This window comes from Cynocephalus volans, chromosome 16 (assembly GCF_027409185.1).
Source record: "Cynocephalus volans isolate mCynVol1 chromosome 16, mCynVol1.pri, whole genome shotgun sequence".
Taxonomy (NCBI): Eukaryota; Metazoa; Chordata; class Mammalia; order Dermoptera; family Cynocephalidae; genus Cynocephalus; species Cynocephalus volans.
The window spans coordinates 46095710-46121418 of NC_084475.1; the positions used below are offsets into that span (position 1 = coordinate 46095710).

Here is a 25709-nt window from a genome sequence, read left to right on the forward strand (position 1 = left end):
GATCTAGTGTTCTATAGTAATATAGGGAGACTACAGTTCACAACAAAGTACTATGTATCTTTGAATAGCAAGTCAATATGATGTTAAATATTCCTAACACAAAGAAATGACAAATGCTTCAGGTGACGAATATACTGAGCACCCTAATATGATCACTGCATACAGTATAAATGTGCACACATATCATATTGTACTCCATAAATATATACACAATTATCATGGGTCATTTAAGAAGAATAAATTAAAAGAGAGAGAAGAAAGAGAGAAAGAGAGTAGAACAGTGGTTACCAGAGGCAGGGAAAGGAATTAGGGGGTGGGAAGTGAGGGCCAGGGAAAGTTGGTAGATGGTACAAAGTTACAAAGTTACAGTTAGACAGGAAGAATAAGTTCTAGTACTCTAGGCTGACAAAAGCTAATAATATTGTATTGCATATTTTGAGATAGCTGGAAAAGAGGATCTTGAATGTTATAACCACAAAGAAATGATAAATGTTTAGGTGATAAAGATGCTAATTATTATGATTGGATCATTATAAAAAATATGAATGCATTAAAATCTGAACTGTACCCATAAACATGTACAATGAAAAACAGAAATTAAAATTTTTTTTAAAAAAAACTTTCAGACAGGTTAACTTCTAAACATCTTTCAAACTCATCCTTTCCATTCAAGGTCACAGAGTTAGATCACTTGGTCATTGTTTCTTAAATTTTCTTATAAAAAATTATGTAACTAATATAATTCTCAGTTTAAAAAATTCAGAAAGAATATATATATTAAAAAGTGAAATGGCATATAGGCAAATTATAAGGATTTTAAAAAATAAAAATGGAATCATGTAATGCAAAAAAAAAAGAAAGGAACTATTCACGAACACAATATGGATGACTCTCAACGACACTATGTTGAGCAAAAGAAGCAGACACAAAAGAGTACATAATATATGGCTCCGTTTATATGAAATTCTAGAAAGCAGAAGTCTAATCAACAGAGACAGAAAGCACATCAGTGTTTGCCTGGTGTTGGGGATCAGAGGCAGACATGACATTGAGAAGGGGCGCAAGAGAGCTTTTGAGAGTAAAAAATATTCCACATCTTGATTGTCATGGTGGTTACATGGATATAAATTTTTAAAACTCAAGTGAACACTTTTAAAAAAGGATACATTTTATTTTATGTATTTACCTCAATTAAGGTGATTTTTTAAAAAACAAAATTTTAGAAGTGACCTATTTAGAAAAGGCAAAAAATATCCACACTGTCTTACTGCACCGTTCAGATCATATTAAAGTGTTTACTTCGAAAAACATTTTAAGGGAAACTGAAATTTAATGAAAATTAAGAGGAAGGTAACTTGAATGGTGAGTGTATATGGCAATACAAGCATATATGAGAAATGCTTGGACGTTTAGCCTGGTGACAAAAAAGATAAAATGGGGATATGTAATTGCCCTCACATGTATGAAAAGCTACCTTCTATGGGAAAGAAATAGACTTCTGGTGGGTGGAAGTTACATACACATAGATTTTTTACTCAATATATAGAACACAATAATTATTCTAATTAGAGTTCAGACTAAAAATCGAATCACATTTGTTGAATATTTACTGTCTCCCAGATACAATGTAATGTGAGCTTTCTAATAAAGTAGTTATTGAGTTCTCATTGCTGAACTCTTTCTATCAGGCTCACTAGACACAGGATTAGATAGGATGAAAGATTAGATTCCCTCTAAAATCCCTTTTAGGGTATATTTTGTTCCTGTTAATTTCATGATTTCAAACTATTGAACTTTATAGTTGCTGGTAGTACCCGGTCTTTCATATTTCAGTGTTTAACAAATGTTTTTTAATTAAATTGTGCTTTACTATTTAAAACATATTGCTGTTTATCACTAACATTCTCTGCAGAGTTCTTGTTTGATATAAACCACCTAATGGTAAAATTGTACAATATCGTAAGATAAAATACACTTTAGAATAATTCACTTTCTAAAGAAATTTCAAGTACTACCTAACAAGATAAAAAAGAAAAGTGTTGACACAGAAAAAGTAAGCTGCTTTTCCTATAAAGGTAACCTGATTAATCAGAACATTAGTGTTTTCCCTGTTAAGAGGGAAAAAAACAAAGAAAGAAAGAGTTCCCTAATGGTAGGAATGAGAAAAAAACCAAAAACTTAAGGTAGATATGTACATATGGCTTGTGTACAAGGATACTTCAAAAAGCTTGTGGAAAAACAGAATTGAAAGATGTGACAGTCTTGCCATGAACTTTTTGAAGTACCCTCAAATACAATGGATGTTAATTGCCTCCCTTCACATTTACCCTCCACTTTTCCCACAAGCCACGACTTTCATTTGGCGAACCAAGGGTTCCAAAGAAGTTAACTTCACCCTTGTCTCCTGAGATGGAACACACAATCCACGATACAATAGTTCCGAGGTAGAAATATGATCTACACTTGTGACTCAGGAAAATACACCGACTTTTGTTAGCTATACTGAGACAAGTGCTCTTTTTCTCAGTGGAGGTAAATACGGAAATAATAAGCCTTAGGACATACTAAAAGCCATATCAGAATCATAGCAGAGCCTTATCAGCCATGTCAGGTAAATACTGAATTAATATCTTTGGACTTTTGAGTTACATGAGCTACTGTATTTCATTTGTGACTTAAGTCCATTTGAGTCATTTTTTCAGCTTTTTATTTTATTTTATTTTATTTTTGTCTTTTTCCGTGACCGGCACTCAGCCAGTGAGTGCACCGGCCATTCCTATACAGGATCTGAACCCGCGGCGGGAGCGTCGCTGCACTCCCAGCGCTGCACTCTCCCGAGTGCGCCACGGGCTCGGCCCTCAGCTTTTTAAAATTACTGGTTTTTATTACTTGCAACAAAAACTTCATGCAAAGGAAAATAGACTAGAATGTATGTATTTTGTCAATAAGACAAAAACTGGTTTTGAAAATTTATAGCCAAATCTATAGATTAAAAGAATTCTAGGGTTAAAATACAGACATAATCTAAGTTTGCATTCATTGAGCATCCATTGAGCATCTTTTATTTCTTCTATGTGGATTTTTCTTATCAGCACTTACTTTAAAACCCGTAATTGTTTTTAGATCCATTTCAACTACCTCATCCACATCAGCCCCAGATTCAATGGGTCTGAGCTTTTAATTCTTGACTTGGTGGGATGAAAACAAGAAATTATTATCTCAATTTTCTATCTACCACAATCAACCAGAAGCTGGGTCAAAGAGCCATCATCTTCTGGATTTCAGGTGGTTAGCTCATAAAGAATAAAGGAAATGTGAACAACATGAAGGGAGCCTCTGCTCCACAAAGTTTCTCACTATTATTCTTTAACCTTATTCCAGGTCCCAAATAAATTAGAGCTCTGACTATACAAACATAAAACTTCTAACAAAGTTACCAGATGGTAAAATTGCTAAAAAAAAAAAAATGCTATTAAAAGGAAAGGAACCCAGAATTAAAGTAACTCATCATTTTGAATATTTCAGTTAAGAACTACAGAAGAAAAAGTCATAATTAAATACTGGTAAGAAAACACTTAATTGGTCACACTTACCACTCTGGAATTTTGAGAAGCACTGCAGATTCCAGTCTATATTCCTCTGATAAGAATCTCTGAATAAAGAAGAAATAGGAGGCTGTCTTTTGTAAACTTTAGGTGTAAAATTGCTTCAATTTCATTTTGTCCAAATATCACATGAATGAGAAAAAAAATTTAAATACCTGTAAGAGTCTGCAGAAAATTTTTAGCAGGGCAATGTCTTGCCAAATATGGGGGTGGAAGAATGATAAATATCAACAGTTCAGTGCTATAATATATAATTGACTGTCATCTTAAATGAAAAAGAAATTATGTACTGAGGCTTCACAGTAAAGAAATAGAAAGTATAAGAGATTTTCATGCCCTACAATTCTGTGAATAATTTCTCATATATAATTGGTATATCTCTAAAATTATATATATAGTACATATATACTGAATTCACCCTGAGCTTTTCTTACAAAAAGGATAATATTAATCTCAACCTAATTTGAAACAAAAACTTCAGATAGAAATCAGCGTTTCGGGCTTGTTTTAGAAAGTAAGATGTTTTAATAAGAAAATATTGTATGTTTTTTCTTATGATTCCCAACGCTTTGCAAAAACAAACAAAATAGAAACGTGATAGGATAAAAGGGTCAAAGGTCATGGGATCACAGGCAAATTTTAAATCTATAAGGTCATATACTTTCTCCAATGAGCCTGAATTACTTTTTTCTAAGAAATAGAATTCATTATTTTTAAATAGACCCAGACATGTAGAAAGACGCTATGATTAAACATGTTTAAATATATAAAATAGCCCTACCTTCCCCGTTCCATATTCCTCCCAAAATGAAACAAAGCTAATTGTTTTCTCCTAAATAGTGGTAGAATACTTACAGCCCCTTTACAGTTTCCTCACCACCACCATAATGACTATGAGATATTTCAGTAATTTAATGTGGCACATTATAGTCTATTCATATCACCTGGGGTTTGCTGAGCTTCTTGGATGTGTAAGTTGATGTTTTCTTAATCAAAAATGGGAAATTTTCAACCATTATTTCTTAAATACTTTTTATGACCCATTACCATGCTCTTCTCCATCTGTAACTCCAATTATAAATATGCTAGACCATTAGGTGTTATCCCTTAAGTCTCTGAATCTCTGTTCATTTTTCTTCTCTTTTTTTCTAGTCCTTCAGATTGAATAAATTGTGAAATATGCATCAAGTTCATTGGTTTTTCTTAGATAAAACCAATAAATTTTTAATTACAGTTACTGCTCTTTCCAGTTCTAGACTTCCTTTAGCTTTTATCATAGTTTCCATTTCTCTGCCAAGATTTCCTGCCTGCTCACTCATGAAGACCATAGTTTGTTTATTTGTTTAAGTCCTTGTATGGGTATGCATACATAAGCCTTTTTCAGCTAAATCCAACATCTAGGTCATATCAAGGTCTGCTTCTATTGACTTTTTTTTTTTTTTTTTTTTTTTTGATGATTGATCACATTTTTCCTATTTTTTTTTTGCATGTCTAGTAATATTTTATAACATATTGAACTAATGTTATTTTATAACATATTGAACTAATGTTATTTTATAACATATTGAACTAATGATAATACAGTGTAGAGAACCTGGATTCTGCTATGTTCCTCTGAAGACCTTTGTCCTCAGGCACTACAATTATTGGCTGAACACCCTGAATTTGTTTATTTTTTGTTAAGATAAAGTCGAGGAAAGTCTAAAACAAATTTCTCAAGCTCCTCTAGTTTGGCAAAATCAAACTTCTGTCTCCCCTGCAGATTTTGCTGAGATCTCATTTTAAACTTGTTATGGTGGATACAGAGTAAGCCTTACTCTATAATGTAGTCCTTATTCCTGTGTGGACTTTTTGATTCTCAGGAGGATTCCTATGATGTTAATAACATCTCTCTATTGCACTTGGGACAGAGCTCTAGAGCCTACCAGGAACCTTAACATGTCTTTCCATTCTCAGATACATTGTAGACACACTCTGGTAAGCTCACAGAGTCTCACCTGGCATATGTACAGTCCATCCCTCAGATGAGGACTCATGGGAAATGAACATTCAGAATTCTGGACCCCCATTTCTGTGCACCAATTTTCTTTATGGTGCCCTCCTCCAGATTCCAGTTGCTTCAGCAGCTCTAAAATCTGGTTTCTGCCTTCTTAGCTCAAAGGTGCCACTGTTTCTGCTTAGGCTCCAGGTCCCTGTCAGTCAGGAAAATGTCCCTAGGCAGAGAGCCAAGGCAAATGTGGTGCTCTTCTTATGAATTTCCCTTCTCTCAATGGTCACAGTCTTGCACTGTCTGTTGTCCAATGCCTGAAACCAGTTGCCTCATATATTTCGTTCAGTTATATCATTGTTTATGGCAGGAGGGTTAATTCAGTACCAGTTACTCCATCAAAGCCAGTAGCAGATACTCTTGCCTACATTATTTTAAACAATTTTCATTCTTTCTCCTTCTCTCAATTTATATTTCTCCTCTTCTCTCACCATCCCCAATTCTTGTAATTTATGAGTTGAATGCACATATAGTGCTAAATAATTTTGATAAAATATTTAAGAACTTTAAGATCTTATAATGAAAATAGAACACTTTGAAAATATTAAAATTATTATGCTTTATAGAGTTTCTGAAGTTTAAGCAAGAATTTTAAATTTAAGAGTCTTTCCTCCCCTACTTATTTCCTTTTTTCATGAACACTAATAAGCAGAACATCAGCAATATCTTGATACCATACTGCCTTTCATATTCCTTTCTTTGCTAAAATACATCTGCTTATTTTTGTTCAAGTAAAAATAAAAAGAACAGAAAAATGGAAAAACCTCAAATTTAAGAATTCCCCTCATTTCCAAATTTCTGAAATTGGTCTAATCTTACTACCATACAACCATCAGAAGTAAAAAGATCTTCCTAGCTATATTTAAAGACTATGGAAATATCTACCTGTCCCCAAACAAACCACAAGAGATTTAAATGAGAAATCAAAGTAGACATAATAAAGTTTTAAAATTTTTAAAAATATTTACATGAAATGGATAGTCCCACAAATAAAGTATAATTTTCAACAGAGAAAAGGGCATTTAAGAGAATAAAATGTTTTGAACTGGCAAATCACTGTTGTCTTAATTTTAGTCTCAGTTTCCTCACAAATAAGATAGACAAATAAACATAAGCTCTGGCAACCTCCAAAGTACTATTGTCATCAAATGAAAAACTGTACCTCAAAAGCACTTGGCATTTTTTTTTAAATAAAGTAAGTAAATTTATACTATTATTATTATTCTTTTTTTTCATCACAGTGACAGCAACATTCTTTAACCTCCTAAGCCTGCTCTCCAGTTTTCCATAATTATATCAGTCACAAAGTCTGACTCATTCTTTTGAATTTGTAAATATGTTTTATATATCAGACTTCAAAATATTTCATTTGGATTACAGGCTAACAAATATTTTAAACCACTGCTTTTTGGAACAGTTCAAACACTGCCTATTCCATAAAGCTTTTCACAATCAAACAAGTAAAAATTAATCTTTGTCATGCATTCCAAGCAACTTTATAGTCTAGAACAAAGTTACACTTTGTTCTAGACTATAAAGCACACTTACTCAGGAAAAGGCCAAATAGTGAATATTTTAGGCTTTGTGGCCACAGAGTCTCGGTCACAGCTACTCAAATCTGCCATTGTTGTGTGAAAGCAGCCATACATAGAAACTATGTAAACAAATGGGCAGAGCTGCCTCAATAAAACACTATTTACAAAAACAGGCTGCCAGCTGCATTTAGCCTGAAGCTATAGTTTGCCAACCCCTGCTCTAGAATAGTGCTTCTCAATCTTTACTATGGATACTAATCACACAGCGATCTTAATCTTAATCAGATTCTGACTTGGTAGGTCTGGGGGACCTATGAGTCTGGACTTCTAACAATCTCCCAGTTGATTGATGCTGATGCTCTTCAGGGTATCATATTTTTGAATAGCAAGTTTCTGATAAGCTCCATCAGAAGAGAGACTCGATCTCATTATTTATTGTGTAGCCTCAGTGCCTAGAACTGTGCCTGACGCATAAAAAACTGTCAGTAAATATTTGTTTAAGAAATGAATGAATAAACAAGGAATAAGCTTCTAATAGAATGTCATTCTCTGCCTTATATCATTGTTAAGTGTGTCACCCTTTATGGCATTCATCCTTCTTTATGCTCATCTTAGCATTTAAGCTTACCAAATCTAGCAGTCTCTAACTGCATTTTCTAGTAAACGTTACTGAATTAAACCACAGTCATGGTCCATGTAGACAGTACAAAAGCTAGTTGTTGACAAATTCACCACAACAATCATCTTTTATTTCCTTAAGCATTCCCTGTTCCTTATTCTTCAAGGCCTTTGGACATACTACTTTCCATGATAAAATATCCTTGCCAAATCCTTCAAGTCTAACATAAACATCACCTCTTCAGAAAGCAGTGTAGTCAGTGAGTGTACTTACCCTCTCCTCACCCTCCTTCCCTACTCCAAATGTGGTTCTTTATCTCAACTCTATATGTCTTCTTCAAAGCATTTACAGCATTTTATAACTATTTTATTTACTCGTATGTTGACTTTTTACAGTTCCTTTTACCTTACTAGAATGTAAGGTCAAGAACTACATTTACCTCATTCACCACTGAATCCCCACCAATTAGCACAGTTCATTACACATGCAGGTACAGATATATTATTAATTGATTGAATGATCAACTGTTTATATTCATAGAGAACTTCTTTTGTTGCCCTATTTTACAATGCAGTTACCTCTTAAGATATCTACCCAGCTTAAAAACACTGCCTTTTATCTTAATGGGGCTGCAGTAGCCAAATTTGTATGACGCTGCCCTCTCAGCAACAGTTGATTAGATCTGACCCAAGTTGGTCTACATTCTCTCTTTGGATTTTTGGAACTGGAACTGAGACTCTAGTCTCTATATCTATGCTGGTTACTCTAACTGATTAACTAAATTGTGGTGGTGGGTAACTATATTTGGTCATGTGCATCTGAAAGCACTGAAAAGTAAATTTATAAAGTGTGAAGAAAGAAACATGTAGATAGAAGCAAGCATAAAAGATGAGGAGAGTACTACATAAGTTCCTAATAGCTTTACTGATGGCAAATCCCAAATCCTCATGAAGCCAAGTTGTTCCTCAGGATTTTAGGAGATATCTCAATATCCTTCCACAGTTCTGTTTTCAGATAGGTTGAAATGGGATATTCACAACCAAGAGAATATTAAAGACAGTGCTTTTCTAAATAAATATGTCCAGTTTATAAAAACCATACAGAAGCAAAAATATATCCAGAAAATGTGTCAAAATCGCAGAAGGGGAAAATATTAAACTGAAGAATCATCAAGTTTTCAATAAGTAGAGTCTAATAATCAAAGGTAGGGGTATTATAAAACATTATATTTTTAGTGAAAGGATAAACATTATCAACAGATAAGAGCATTTATATGAAGAATAACATATCATAAAAAAAAACACTTCTATAATTTCTCTAGGAAAAAATTTGCTATAAATAAACTCTTAGATCCAAAATTATCCAAAATATCTCAAGACAGGTGGCTGGCCCTAACCATATTTTTAAACATAAAAAGTTAACAATTTTTGGAATAAGCTGACTGAGATAAATATTTCTTTAACCCAAAAGAAACAGGAGAGAGAAATATTGTGCAATATTTGGAGTATAAATGAACTTGAGAAAGAAGGATAGGAAACTTTATATCCAGCTAGAATTCTATTACTCAAACATACAGACAAGAAGATGTAAAAAGCAATAGGGCTGAGCCAATAAACTCCCTAAGAATTTCCTATGAGACAGTCACCTCAAAATGTGAATTAATTCTGTTCACCACTGCAGCCAACTATTCCTCCTTAGTTTTTTAAAAAACACTTGCTAATTAAGCAATCCACATGTTTGTTAGGAAGTTAAAATAGAAATGACAAAATTCTAGAAGTTTTCTTTTATAGCCCAATTTAAAGTATCCATTATTTTCCAAGCAGCAAATGAAAATGTCAAAAACATTCTTGCTGTAGATATTTAGTTGTTTTCTGCCAAATTAATGAAAGGAAAATATTGCACTTGAATTGGTTAATTACCATGAATCCTTCTGCAAAGTGCTCCTGCTTACAAAATTAAGCCAGTTTTAGCTGGCACACTGCCCTAATATTCATGGAGACTAGACTATAGGCTCCACTGTACTCAAGAGACATTTAGTTTTTGGCATCATTCTTCAGCTTACAAATCATCAGTACTAACCACTATAGACATTCAACTGTCTGAAGTAAACAGGGCAGAAAGCACCTGCATTTAACAGGGATGTACCACATTCCACTTTGAAATTTTAAGAGTTAGAATACAGAATGAAAATGAATACCCTGATTTCCACATCTTCCAGAAAGTAGAACTACTTTAACAAAAATCCTCTGGTAACAAAGCTACTTCAAGGAAATCCTCTAGGAACAAAGCAACTTGAAGCAAGGAGGAACTTGGAGAAGTTCTTTTTTCTCAGTTATAGGCCAGCGTTAATAAAGCTATTTCAGGAATAGACCCCTTGGGAGTCTACACACAGATCACACACCTCCCCATTTTCTTGGATTTGGGATAGATAGGTGGAGATTTGCCTATTTCAAAATCTGATAAAATGACCACAGCATTTATTCAAGCCTAACCCCATCTGTTTCTCCCTTCTCCACGTAATTCTCTTCCCTACAAAAATTACAAGGCCTAGAATGACCTCTCTTCACGTTGGATGATATATTGAACATATTTCCTTAAAACTGGATAGAAAAATTTTTTTCAACTTTTTGAAAACTATTATCCACCAATCCTTCTATTTGAGAAAGAAAGGGTAGAGAAATAGAGATGGAAAAAACTGATGATTTATCTCTCTTCCTTTTCTTCTCTCTCTATATAAAATGGAATAAAAGATCCTAATCAAGATAGATAAATACTGATAAACCTAGGAATGGAAGCTGACTTCTCCAAGATGTTCTCCATATAATAATAAGTAAGCATCCCAGGCTCCAATGTGTTGCCTCCTCGAAGATAGTCTTGCATCCATCAGAGAACGTAAAGAGAACAGAAGCCAACAGTTGATCCTAAAAAAGGTCATTCAATACCAACTACAACATTCATATAATTTTCATATGTAAGCATTATAGCAAATGCAAAATTAGCAAGCAATGTTTTTTAGGACTGACAAAATAACCCCTATACGTCCCTAGGCAAAAACACTTAGAAAACATGAAGCATTCAGGCTTTGAGAATTTGACCAAATAAGTCTATATCTATCTTTAAATAAATTGGAACTCACACAGGAGAACAATCAGGATGCTTAAAGGGTCTAGAAGCCATGAGAAAAGCAGTATAAAAAGAAATAAAAGAAGGTAGAAAAAGAAAAATGGGAACAAAGAACAGATGGGGCAATGAAGAAGTAACAATATGACAGACTTAAAACAAAACATATTGACAATCATAGTTAGTAAATGTAAATGATCTAATCACTCCACTTAAAAAGCAGAGATTAACAGACTCCTAAAAAAGCAAGACACAACATGCTGCCTTTGAGAAATGTACATTAAATATAGACATATATAGGTTAAAAACAAAAAGATAAAAAAAGATACACTGTACTAACATTAGTCAACAGAAACCTAGAATAGCTCTATTAATATAAGAAAAAAGTTGATTTGAGAACAGAACTATGACCAGGGATACAGATGTTAATTTCATAACAGTAAAATGTCAATTCATCAAGAAGACATAATAATCCTAAATGTTTATATACCTAATAACAAAGCTTCAAAATACATGAAGCAAAACTGATAAATACCAAGGTATACAATATTCCAGTCATAAAACAAATCTCAAATTTAAAAGACTTCAAGATATATAAAGTATATCTGCTAAAAACTGAACTAAATCAGAAAACAATAACAGAAAGATCTCTGGAAAGGCCCCTACTATTCTGGAACTAAGTAAGACACTTCCAAATAACCAAAGGGTCAAAGAAGAAACCAAAAGGGAAATTAGAAAGTATTTTAAACTGAATGGAAATGAAAACACATCATATCAAAATTTGTGGAATGCAACTAAATCAGTCATTAGAGGAAAATTTATGGTACTAAATATCTTTATCAGAAAAGAAGAAAGGTCTCAACTCAAGGACCTCACCTTCTACCCTAAGAAATGAGAAAAAAAAAGAGCAAATCAGCCTACAGTAAGCAGAAGAGAAGAAATAAAAATTACAGCATAATCCAATGAAACAGAAAAGTGAAGAAAAGGAAAAATCAATGAAAACAAACTCTCATTATTTGAAATGGTAAATAAAATTGATAAGCCTCTAGACAGACTGATCAGAAATTAAAATAAAATACATAAATTGGTAATTTCAGGAATGAGAGGTGACATCACTACAGAATCTACAGATATTATGAGAATATCATAACAATTTTATGCCAATAAATTTGACAATTTAGAAGAAATGATCAATTCCTTGAAAGATTCAAATTAGCTAAGCTCTCAAGAAGAAACAAATAATGTCATGCTTATATCTATGTTAAAAATTGAATTTGTAGTTAAAAAAAAATAAAATCTTCCTACAAGAAGAACTCCAGCCTCAGATGGCTTCACTGGTGAATTCTTTCAAACATTTAAAGAAGAAACAATACTAACAATTTTCCTAAATGTTGCAGAGGAGAGAACACTTTCCAACTTATACTGTACCATAATACCAGCATTACTGAAACAAAAACAGACATAGATATTACAAAAGGAAACCATACACCAATATTCCTCATGTACATAAATGTAAAATTCCTAAAAAGTTGAATGTAACAAAATCTATAAAGAATGATACATCAAGACTAAATAGGGTCAATCTCAGGATTTCAAAGCTAATTTAGGGTTTCAAGCTTGGTTTAAATGTAATTCACTACATTAAGAAACTAAAAAAGGAAAACTTAATGATCATCTAAACAGCAACCTAAAAAGTATTTGACAATGAAAAAACAAGCAGACTAAGATCTGCAAAGAACATACAATGAAGAACATATATCCATAATGTAGATAAAGAACTCTCAAACCTCAATAATAAAACAAACAACCTGATTAAAAATAGGCAGAAGATTTGGAGACCAGAGAAGATATAAAGATGACAAACAAGTGCACATGAAAATATGGTCAATATCATTAACCCTTAGGATGACGTAAATTAATACCACAAAGAGAAATCACCCATCAGAATGGCTAAAATTTAGAAGACTGACCATATCAAGTGGTGATAAGGATGTAGAGGAACTGGATCTCTCATACATTGCTGGTGGAAATGTAAAATGGTGCAAGCAGGATGAAAAACAGGTTGGGAGTTTCTTAAAAATTTAAAAATATACCTACCATATTATCTAACCATTCTAATCCAAAGCATTTGCCCAGAAGAAATTAAAGAATTTGTCCAAAGTCATGTACATCAATAGTCATTATTATGACTTTAATCATAATAGATCCAACCGTCCATCATTAGGTGAATGGATAAACTAATTGTGGTATACCCACATGATGGAACACTACTCATCCATGAAATTGAATGAATTATTGTTACAGGCAACAATATGGATGAATCTCAAGATAATCATTCTGAGTGAAAGAAGTCAGACAAAAAGAATAAATACTGTATGATTTCATTTATATAAAGTTCTAGTTCTAGGAAATGTAAACTAATCTACAGTGACGGAAAACAGATGAGTGATTACAGCTGTAGGCATGAGATAATGGGATCAGGCTTGGTGGGGCAGAGAGGGGCAGGAGAAAGAATATAAAGGGATACAGGGAAACTTTCAGGGTGATAGTATATTCACTATCTTGATCGTAGTGATGGTTTCATGGATATATACTATATCAAAACTGATCAGATTGTACACCTTAATATGTGCTGTTCACTGTATGTCACATATGCCTTAACAAAGCTGTTTTTTTTTTTAAATCAACAACCACAAAACCTGCAAAACCTGGGAATACACTAAACATGTAAGTGAGAAGCCTCAAAAAAGGTATGATGGCTTTTCACAAACAGCTGATGGTGTTACAAGTAAAATATTACTGATTATATTGGGTATATGCGGCTTTAGGAGAGAATTACTATCCAGAGAGTAGAAATTAAAAGGAAGCTGCATCAGATCACTAATAGAATATTCTGACAACTGGAGCTGTCTAAACAGGGAATGGACTGCTTTGTAAGGTAAAATGCTCTCTCACAGAAAGAGTTTAAGAAGAAGCTCAACTAATAACCTGTTAAACAAGGTACTAGAAAAAATTCCCTTTGAAACAGAAGACTGCAGTAGTTAGAAAAATGAAAACAAATAGTTTGCACTTAGGGACAAAGTTATTTAATCATATTCACCAAACTTTAAAGGCATCAATACCAAACATTTTGAAAGTTTTAAAGTATTTGAAACCATATGAGCAAGGTTAATGAACCCACTTGTCAATCTTCAACTGGGCTATGTTTCACATAGGGAAAGCAATAAAGAAGGCTTCAAAGATAAAGATAGTTTTATAATGGGTGTTTGTCTTTTTGTGTTTTTCATATGGTAAACTACTATAAATTTTTTGAAAGAGATTTACTGTGCAGTTCTAAGTGCTTAGAGTTCAATAACCAATAATTACTACCAATACGACAGAAATACGAAGAATTGTTAGAGTCTATTGTGAACAACTACATGCCAACAAATTTGAAAACCTGGAGAAAATGGATAAATTTCTGGACACATACAAACTACCAAGACTGAACCAAGAAGAAACAAATCCTGAACAGACTAACAATGACCAAAGAGATTGAAGCAGTAATCAACACTCTCCCAACAAAGAGAAGCTCAGGACCAGATGGTTTCACTGCTGAATTCTACCAAACCTTTAAAGAGGAATTAATGCCAATCCTTTTCAAACTATTCCAAAAAAGTGAAACAGAGGCCATTTTCCCAAACTTATTCTATGAGGCTAGCATCACCCCGATAACAAAATCAGAGACACAACAAAAAAAGAAAACTACAGGCAATTTCCTTGATGAACATAGATGCAAAATCCTCAACAAAATATTAGCAAACAGAATACAACAGCACATCAAAAAGATTACACAACATGATCAAGTGGGATTCATCCCAGGGATGCAAGAATTGTTCAAGATATGCAAATGAATAAATGTGACACACCACATCGACAAAATTCAGGACAAAAAACATGTGATTATCTAAACAGATACAGAAAAAGCATTTGACAAATTTCAACATCCCTTCATGATAAAGACTCTCAAATTAGGTACACAAGGAAAATATCTCAACACAATAAAAGCATACAACAAACCCACCACCAATATCATCCTGAATGGGGAAGATAAGGATACCCACTCTTACCACTCCTATTTAACATAGTATTGGAAGTACTAGACACAGCAATCAGGCAAGAGAAAGAAATAAAGGGCATCCAGATTGGAAAAGACTAAGTCTAATTGTCCCTGTTTGCAGATGACATGGTCCTATATATAGAAAAACCTAAAGACACTACCAAAAAACCCTTAGAGATGATAAATGATTTCAGTAAATTTGCAGGATACAAAATTAATATACAAAACTCAGTAGCCTTTTTATCCTCCAATAACAAAGTAGCAGAAAAAGAAATCAAGAAAGCTAGCCTATTTACAATAGTCACCAAAAAAACAAAATACCTAGGAATAAATTTAACCAAGGAAGTGAAAGATCTTTACAATGAGAATTACAAATCACTGCTGAAAGAAATTAAAGACACAAAAAGATGGAAAGACATCCCATGCTCATGGATTGGAAGAATTAATGTGAAAATGTCCATATTACCTAAAGTGATCCACAGATTCAGTGTAATCCCCAAAATACCAATGACATCCTTCATAGAAATAGAAGAAACAATCTTAATATTCATATGGAACAATAAAAGACCCCAAATAGCCAAAACAATACCGAGCAAAAAAATAAATAAAGCAGAAGGCATTACACTACCTGACTTCAAATTATACTACAAAGCAATAGGAACAAAAATAGCATGGTACTGACATAAAAACAGATACTCAGACCAATGGAACAGAACAGAAAACCCAGAAATCAATCCATGTATTTAGAGCCAGCTGATCTTTGACAAAGGCACCAAGACTATACATTAAGGCAAGGACAACTTCTTCAATAAATGGTGCTAGGAAAACTGGATATCTATGTGTAGAAGAATGAAACTAGACCCTTACCTCTTGCCGTATACCAAAATCAACTCAAAATGGATTAAAGACTTAAATATAAGACCTGAAAGTATAAAACTTCTACAGAAAAACACAGGGGAAACACTACAGGATGTAGGACTGGACAAAGACTTTATGAATAAGATCTTAAAAGCACATGCAACAAAAGAAATAAACAAATGGGATTATACCAAACTGAGAAGTTTCTACGCAGCTAAAGAAACAACCAACAGAGTGAAAATACGGGAAAACATATTTGCAAACTACACATCCAGCAAGGGATTAATATCCATAATATACAAGGAACTCGAACAACTTAACAGTAAAAAAACAAATACTTTGATTAAAAAATAGGCAAAGGAGATGAACAGACATTTCTCAAAGGAAGACATACAAATGCCCAACAGGTATGTGAAAAAAATGTTCAACATCACTAAGCATCAGGGAAATGCAAATCAAAACCACACTGAGATATCATCTCACCCCAGTTAGACTGGCTGTTATCAAAAAAACAGAGAATAACAAATTCTGGAAGGGATGCAGAGAAAGGGGAACCCTTATATATTGTTGACAGGACTGTAAATTAGTTATTTAAATATTTCAAAATAGCTATTATTCCCCATTTTACAGACGAAAAATCTTAGGCTGAGGAAAGTTAAGTGTATCTTCAGATTGAAGATCTTAAGTCTATCTGGCTCCTTAACCCAATGATAAAATGTTGCTTCTAGTTCACTGAAGAAATGGGGGCCATCTAATGATCACTGCATATAGTCTCAGAACCTCTCCAAATATTTCCAGTAATCCCAACCAATTTATTTTTTAAAAAATATAAATTTTCTTATGTTACTTATTCAGCTTCAATTCCTTCAGTGCCTTGTAATTCCTTACAGGTAAAGTCTAAAGTAGTCAACAAGGTGGATAGCAGACCTTCCTGCCTACTTTTCTCGCATCATTTCCAATTATTTCTCCTGTATATTCCAGATAAACTAAAATATTTGAAAGTCCTTTTAAAATCCAGTGCATTTGTACTGTTATCACTTTTCTGCATGTTCTTCTTATATCTGGTCTGATGGATAAACTTTTATCCTTCCAGAATCAGTTTAAATATCCTTTCCTCTGTTGAACTTTTCTCTAATATCCCAGCCAAAATTAGATATACCTTCTTTCACATGTACAATACTCTATTCATACTGACAGTTATTTATTTGTGAGTTTGTTTCCTGCAAAAACATCTTCTCGAAGACAGTCACTCATTCTTGTAACTCCAATGCCTAAGCCCCATGCTTATATATGAGAAAAGGTTAATAAATGCATATTGACTGAATAGATGGATGATGAACAAGTGAATCAATAGGCAAACAAATGGATATACTAAACAGTGTCTGAAATTAAGGGTTTTTTGAGGGGTACAGTTGTCTCTCAGTATCCATACGGGATTGGTTCCATGACCCCCTGCAAATACTAAAACCCACTGATGCTCAAGTCCATTACGTAAAATGGCATAGTATATGTATATAGCCTATGCACATCCTCTCATATACTTTAAATCATTTCTAGATTACTTATAATTCCTAACACAATATTAATGCTATGTAAATAGTGATTATACTGTATTTTCTTATTATTTTTATTGTTGTATCATTTTTTTTTCCAAACATTTTTGATCCCCAGTTGGCTGAGTCTGTGGATGCAGAACCCAGCACAGATACAAAGGGCGTATTATATATAAAAGAAATAGTACTGTGTATGACAGAGATATACTAGTTGCCACAAATATAACACACACTACACCTTACTAATTCTATATGATTTCATCCTAAATCGTCTTAATTGAAGCAACTATTGTCCAGAATTCTTGATTGTGTGGTCCTATTAAAAAAAATTATTTAACCAAAAGTAAGGGTAATATATAATTTGATGCAAAAATTAATTCTCAAGACTGTAAATTGGTTGGAAAACAGATCTGTGAACTAGTCTGATTACTTGTCAAGAAGAAAGCCAGAGGAATAGTCTTTTTGTGACCTCCTCCCACAAACAAAACTATTCACAGATTTTACTGTTTCAAGACGTAACCTTGTTTAGTGCTCTCCTCCTGCAGATAATGAGACATTAAAAAAAAAAAAAACCCTCCCACCACTTTAAATTTCAGACTCCTTTCCTCCTCAATTCTTTATGATTTTAAATTAAAATATTTTTATGCCTGACAAATATATGTTTGATTAATTTCCCAAAAATCAGTCATAATATAACTAGGGTAATTTATGGTATATTATGGTTTTAGGGGCTTCTTTTATCATCTTATTCTCTTGCCCAGACTTGATATGGAAAAATCTTGGTTCTTACTAAACACTGCTATTTTAAGTCAAAATCAGGCTAGAACTAATATTTTTTAATGCAAAATAAGTTGGAACAAAAAAGTCAAGAAGCTTTGAGAACCATTCTCAGTTAATAGAAAAACTACTTTAATTACATGAGAAATGTTCTAAAGCAATCTTCTGGGTGAAAACAAAGCATTACCTATTTGTTGAGGAAAATGCCTTCCCTAAAGAAGTGTTCACGTGTCAGAAGCCCTTAGTCTATGTAATTAATGCCTTATACATGTAGGTAAGAAAAAAAAAAAAAAGTTCACACCTTGGTAATTTTCTTCTAAAATGCTGCCTCATTATAGCAATAACATTTTGATTTATGCTCGAAAGAGTTCCTTGCTGAAGAACTAAAATGTCTTTTAAAAAACACACAGGAAAAAAAACTGAAGCGCTCTATAGAATAACGTACTCAAACAGTCTATGGCAGTGGACTTTATTTACTTCAAAAGGACAAAAGAAGCAGCAATTTTAAACCATATTAAGTATAATCATTTTTTTTCCTGAAACAAGACAGTAAAATGGAAATAATAACTGAATAATTTCAGAGCCCAGTAATGCAAAGTGTGGGAACCGCAGAATAAACAGACAAAAATAAAAAGTTTGGGCTAAGGCATACATTAAACAAAAGGAGATTATTTCCCAAAAACTGGTATCATTTTCTCAGATTAGCCTGGGAACACAGGATATGCAATTTGTTTTGATTTTTTCCATTACCATCTTCAAATTTGTTCCTGCATTTCCTTTTATAAATACCGAGGTTAACATAAGGAGGTAACTAATCTTTTAACTTATCACATTGTGATCTTTCAAGGGAAACATTTCAGTTAATTCAACTTCTAGCTCCTCTAAACATTTCTTGTGTCTCCTGTATGAGAAGATAATATTCCATAAAAGAAAAGGACATCATGCATTAATTAAGTAAGAAGGGTTCATGAGTAAACTGGAATCTAATTACATATACATACTGCCCTACAGGTGGCTATAAATTCAAAAATCTCTGAAATCTTGTCTTTAAAGGTTAGAAGTGCTTTTTTAATTATGCTAAAAGTCCCTTGTCTGCTTGATCTCTCATGAACAATTTTAATCAGGCAAGCCTAATACACTCCGTCTCACAGACAACTTAACAGAGCTCTCAACTATGAGCTAATGGGAAGACAAGGAACCAGAAGCATTTGTATTAAAAGGAAAAAATGGCTAGCCTAGAGATTTGGCCAGCAATAAAGCAAGATTAAATCATGCTTTTTCCTCACTTAGCCTACTTAACTTCAAGAACTACAGACATATAATTAATTTGCTCTTGAGATTTACTCTGTAAACATAAACACACCACTTTAAAAACATCACATTCTTAACAATTCACAGTGGTTTTGGTTATTCTCCTTCCTATTCACAAGTGGACTAATATACTAACAAACATTTGTCAGAGTCTAAGAATAACCCCTGAAAACTCTCCTCTCCAAAAAAAGTCAGTCAAAAATCACCCTCTGAGCTCTATAGGGATCCTGACAAAGGAACCTATTGAAAGTGAATGTTAAATGGTAATTAAAAAGACGAAATAATCCATCTCCATGTTCACCGTATGGAGATAGCTACATCAGCTATCACCACCATGAGTCCTCTGTCCATTTGGAGTCTCTCCCAACATACAGCAGCCTATCATAACCCCTATTTTCAACTGCTCTAAGCTACCTAAACCTAAATGTCATCATTTTAAATCCTTTCATTTAACCAGTTCAACCCAGAAACTCCAAAAAAGTATTGAGGGTTGCCCCAAGCCCTAAGAGTATGCACCTATGCTACAGCTAGTTGGTTTTGTCTATTTGTCTTAATCCCCAAACTACTTAGAAATTAAAAATGATGTCCTGGCCTGAGTTTACCTCCAATTTGTTACTATGTTGTTTGCAGCATGTTCTCAACCCCTGCTGTGCCTTGTTTTCTTCACCTATAAAAATGTAACTAATAACACCCTCCCTTCAAAGAGTTGATGTAAGAATTAGATGACATAATACATGGGAGATCAGCATCTAGCACTCTGTGTACACAATAAATTTAAGTTTCATTCTGTTGGTCCCAGATCTCTGTTGCCAGGCTCTTTAAACATAGGTTTCAACATTTCCACTGAACCCCAAATGAGATGCTCAGTTTCTCACATTCTCCTGGCATCTTTGCCAGCCTCAGAACTCATCAGCAACCCTTACCAAGAACCTCTCCTTTATTATTTCCCCATCTCTACACGGCTCCATCTCTCTTGAGGCTTTCCAGCTGTTTTCATTCTAGGGCTCCCTGGGCATCTCTGCCTCACAGTTTTTCTATGCACTGAGTCACGTTTGCTTATTCATTAGTGATTACTTCATTTACTTTTGCTTCAGTTTTTACCTGCCTGGTTCTTTTCCTCACTAGTGCTCAGCTTCTTACTAATTGCAATTCTACACTATCAGTTTATTCCATACTTTTCTATTTACACTGATTTAAAAGATTCGTTAAAGTTAAACTAAGAGACATAATATTAAAATATAATAAAGACAAATAGTGGTGAAAATAGCCCAGGAAAAAAACATTTGGTTAATTCTTTGAAAATCGTTTTGCTTTTTACACTTTATGCATTCACCTATCACATCTTGTGATTCTATTGACCTGGTTGCTTGATGAGCTGTAAAAATTCAACTTGCTTATTGAAATAGTAGGCTCTAAAGAATAAAAGGGAATACTTGCCTAGCAAGGCAGGGCAAAAAACAAGCTTTCAAAAATGTGCTTGAGTATTACTAAGATTGCAAATACACACATACAAATCCCTGTAAAACCTCTAAAAAAGAGCTGTCTGATCTATCTACAAATACCCCAGATAAAAAAAATCTCAATTCTACAGTCAGAAAGGCAAGATCTGTAGTAGGGAATGTTCCTCTGGAACAACACAAATCAGTTAGGACCACTGACCAGATATTTTAACTATGCTCAAAGGTCATTGTTTTCTCTTTTTTATTATTTTCTGTTTTTCCCTTTTTTTAAGAAAATATTTTCTCCCAATTCTCTGTCAGATACACAAATTTAAAATGCTTATAATGATGCAAAAGAAAGTATTATTCTTTACATAAATATGAATTACATGTCTTTCATAGATTCCATGCTTGTTAATTTTCCTAATGGAGTGTAAAATCCTTCCAATATCCCAGAGTTAATCCCAATCTGTCTCAAATTACCTTGTTTTGAAGTTTTGCCTCAAGTTTTCTGGTCAAGGGCAACAAAAAAATATATCAAATAAAGAGACATCAAGGACAGATTTTTTTAAAAAAAAGAAAAGTAACAGAATGGAGGAATAAAATTTCTTACAATTTTTCCCTTAAAAATTCTTAGGATCGTTCCATTTGATTTACTCAGGCAAAGTGCACATTCAAGCAAAACTGAATAAATTATTGCAATAACCTGATTTAGTAATACCTGGAAAAATGGCTAAAACTTTCTTTTCTACTCAATATTTAGTTTTAAAAGAGCTACAACTACATTCGGCACCCAAATCTTGGTTTCTAACTATTAACCAGGGAAAGAAACTGGGCTCCTTGGAATAATAATGGCTGATTCTAGAAGAGGAGCAGGAAATACACAAGGTGAATCGGAAGCATCCTGCACTGCCAGAAAGAAGGTGCTAAGAAAGAAAATAAATAAAAGAAAAACACAACAAAGAGACACAAGAGCCACCTAAAAAAACTTTCACTGGCCCAAACTGGAACAATTTGAACAATAAAATAAAGTAGTATTGGATTATAAATCAATAATCATATAATTCATGGGCCCATGCTTATATAAGTAAATGACTGAATAAGTAAATAAATAAGGAAGAGAGACAAATCTCTTGTGGAGAAGTATTCCAAATAATTTATGTAGATACTCCATCCTCAAGGAGGTGGAACACAACTTCCCACGCCTTAAGTGTCTTCCTTCCAAAGAGTACAGCATGGAAAGGCAGGATAACAAGTAACTTTATAGTGGAGAAACCTGTTATTAATAGGGGAAACTGGTTGTAGGATATATGGGAACTTCTGTGTATTGTCTTCACAAGCTTTCTGTAAATCTAAATATATTCTAAAATTTAAAAATGTATTTTAAAAGTTAAAAAAAACTCTATTGTCTTTGGCTTTTACAAGCTTGCTACCTAGCTTACTTGTAGAAACTCTTAGTCAATTTTAGACCACTTCAATTACACAATTCTTCACAACACTCTCAAATCCAGCGATCACATGTGCTACAGCAGAATGAAAAAATGAGAGGCATAGTCCTAAATCTAACTTCTGCTCTACCTACAACTATCTATGGGACCTAAATAACCAATTTCCTCATCTATAAATGGGGCAAGCCTGCTGAGAGGGCTTTCTGTTACCCCTTTCTGTGGAGGGGTGCTAATGCTGATGGTCTACCTGTAGTGGCTCATCTGCGTCCAGTTCCAGCCTTCCCTAGCTTGCCCTACTCGGGTGTCAACCCAGTGTCAGATGGGTTTCCAGTCTGTTTCTTTGGAATTGATTCTCAAATGTCAATTTTAAAAAAATAATAAATTCATGTTAATACTATCTTTGGAAGAATATCCAGAAATTAGATACAATGGTTGCCTCTGTGCAATGATAAGGAGGCTAGTGTGGGAAGGAGCCATGCTTTCCTCTCTGTATAGACCCTTGGACTATCTGAATAATTTCTTACTATGTATATGCATTAGCTATTTTAAAACTTATCATAAAAGCAATAACATGAAATCCATTATTACTTGGGGATTACTATAGGCTTCTGATTTCAAACTTTGTATCTGCTATCTGTGTGTTATCTATCTTTAACATAGTACCATAACAAGAAACGAGAAGCATGGCTACAGGAGATTAGTTTAAAATGATCTCAATCAAGTTCTTTTGTACCTAATCAGCTGTTTCAAAATAACATAGCAGTCTTGGAATCAAAAACAACTTAGGATGGAACATAGGCCCCTCTATTTACTAGTTATTCAATTATTCAACATCACTAAACACCAGCTTCTTCATCTGTAAATCTGGAATAACAGTACCCACACCTCACAGGATTGTTGGAAAGATTAAATAAAAATATATGTAAAGTCCTTAACCTAGTGGCTGGTCCATCTATTACCGTCATTACTAGTATAAATGGAAGTCTGCAGGAAGATTTGATTTATCACTCAGGTACATTTTCTACTCACTTACGGATCCAAAAGTAACTTCCAAGTGTGAACACTCCTGAAGTGCAATTGGTTTTCAGCAATAAAGAACTACTTATCACTAAATAACTAGAATGAACAATATTTTCTCCTCTGCAAAGAAACGTTTCAAATCCTAACACAGGCTGACCAGTTAGCTTAGTTGGTTAGAGCATGGTGCTGATAATATGAAGTTCCAGGATTCAGTCCCTCTACTGGCCAGCTGCCAAAGTTTTTTTTAAAAAAAAAGCAAGGACCAAATCCTAACACACATACAGAAGTCACACATATTTACAATTGAATAATTCTATGGACCATAAAGCAACAAGATATTCAAGGACAATAAAATAAAACATGCTTAAGTGTACAAAGTGCTACAATTAAAGTTGTCTTTGGAAGTCTTCCAGAAGATTGCATAAATTTAAGATTTTAGATTCTATTTGCATCCTAGCCCTTTGTCTTAGAGTTCACCGCAAAAGAACATGCCACATTTTACTTAGGCGCAAATTTTTGAGACCAGTGGTAGCACATACAAATAACTTTAATAAAAATACATATTACAGCAGAGCATATAAATATCTTAGGTGCTCAATGAATGTGTAAGTGGATTTTGTGTGCATAAATATGTGAATAAATAATGTTACCTATACATACTCTTCACTATTAGTTATTAGAAATATTGTTCCTTTCCCATCTGTCTCAAAAAAGTGCTAAAAACCTATTTTACTAATTTCCATTTTATCTTGGGATATAAAGTAAAGCATTTCAGAAACTAAAGGTATATTTCCACTCACAGGATCTTTTACAAGTTATATGCATGACTTCACACAAATACATATATATACACAGGCAACTCTCTAGAGCAGAAGGAGATGTGCACCTCTACATTCTTGAATGTAAATTAAGATATGAAAGTTCTACCTTAACAAAAGACACATTTGAGAATTTTTTATATTTTCTAATTCTTTGCTCTAGGGTTTTGCTACAAGATTCCTTAAAATTGCTTCTTGATTCTGAGATCACGCATGAAGAAAAGAGCTCACGTATAAGTGATTTAAAACCACATCAAACTACTTGATAGCTAATAGAAAGCCAAAAAGCATGGACTCACACTAAATTTTCAGACTGTCCTTCTTAGTGAATGCTCCATAACAACTAGAAAGAGGTATGGAAATGTGAAACCACAATGATAGAAATCTTAAAGAATCATCTATTCCAACTAGACAGACTAGAAACCACTGAAAAAATCCCATTCTATTACAGGGCCACTCAGTCCTGTAATGGCCATTGTTGACTATTGTTTTGGTTTTTTTCCCTCAAATTGCCCATTTTATGTAACTCTTCACACTTTGTAAGATATTCACACATATATCAAATCATCTAATCCTGACAGAAGCTATGAGGAAAATGTTGTACAGTTAAATCAGAGAAAGAAATAATGTGATTTGCACAAGGCCACCAAGCTAGTAAGCGGCAAAACTGGTATTCATACCCAAGTCTTCTGTCCCTAAATACATCTTCACTCTCTCTCACCTGATCTCCAGGACTGAATTCCACTTTCACTGACAGATCCCATTTCTTGCAGCACAATGCCCCCTCTCCATCTGACTGCAACCTCTCCTTAGGTGGTTTACCACATCCTCTCCGGCCTCAACTCCAGTAAATTCCCTCTTTTCACTTAGTTAATGCATACTCTTTCTCACCTAAAGCGAGCCTTCCCTTCCTTTTCCCTACTAAACAAATCAAATGTTCCTTGTATATGCTCTTTCTCATGGTACCATGTACCTCTACTTCCTTGCAATTATCATAGTTGCAATTTACATTTACTTCTGTAACTGTGTGGTTAACGTTTGCCTTTCCTACCAGACTGTCAGTGCCATAAAGGGTAATGAGGAGGTCAATTTTTCTGTTTTCAGTCACCATTATATCCCCTATGCTTGGCATAATTTTCAGCCCCATAGTAGGTACTCAATACTTTTTTAAAAAAACAAATTTGTTTTTAAACAAATATAGAACTAGACTAATTCCTCCTTCAGCCTTTAAATATTCAAAAATAGCTATTATTCTGATGATTCCTCTCTCTACACATACATACACAAAAGTTACCTTTTAATAAGGAAACCACCCTGATTCCTTGAAATGTTCCTTTTATGATAAAGTTTCCAGATACCTCTTAAAACCTGAACACAATGATGGCATCTTCTCAGTACAGGGATACTGACTGAACTTCCCTGTTCCAAAAACTGCACTTCTATTAAATCCGTCTATATGT

General features: G+C 33.7%; 1 protein-coding gene across 5 annotated transcripts in view; it reads right to left on the reverse strand.

Annotated features, from left to right (window-relative positions):
- RFX3 (regulatory factor X3) overlaps positions 1-25709 on the reverse strand; it is a 281067-nt gene that overhangs the window by 193126 nt on the left and 62232 nt on the right. For 2 of the 5 annotated variants that reach the window (XM_063080725.1, XM_063080723.1), the window contains exon 2: positions 3594-3652. The exons of the other annotated variants lie outside the window; for them this stretch is intronic. The gene's annotated coding sequence lies outside the window, so the exon portion shown is untranslated. The remainder of the gene's footprint in view (positions 1-3593; positions 3653-25709) is intronic. 5 annotated transcript variants of the gene reach the window in all.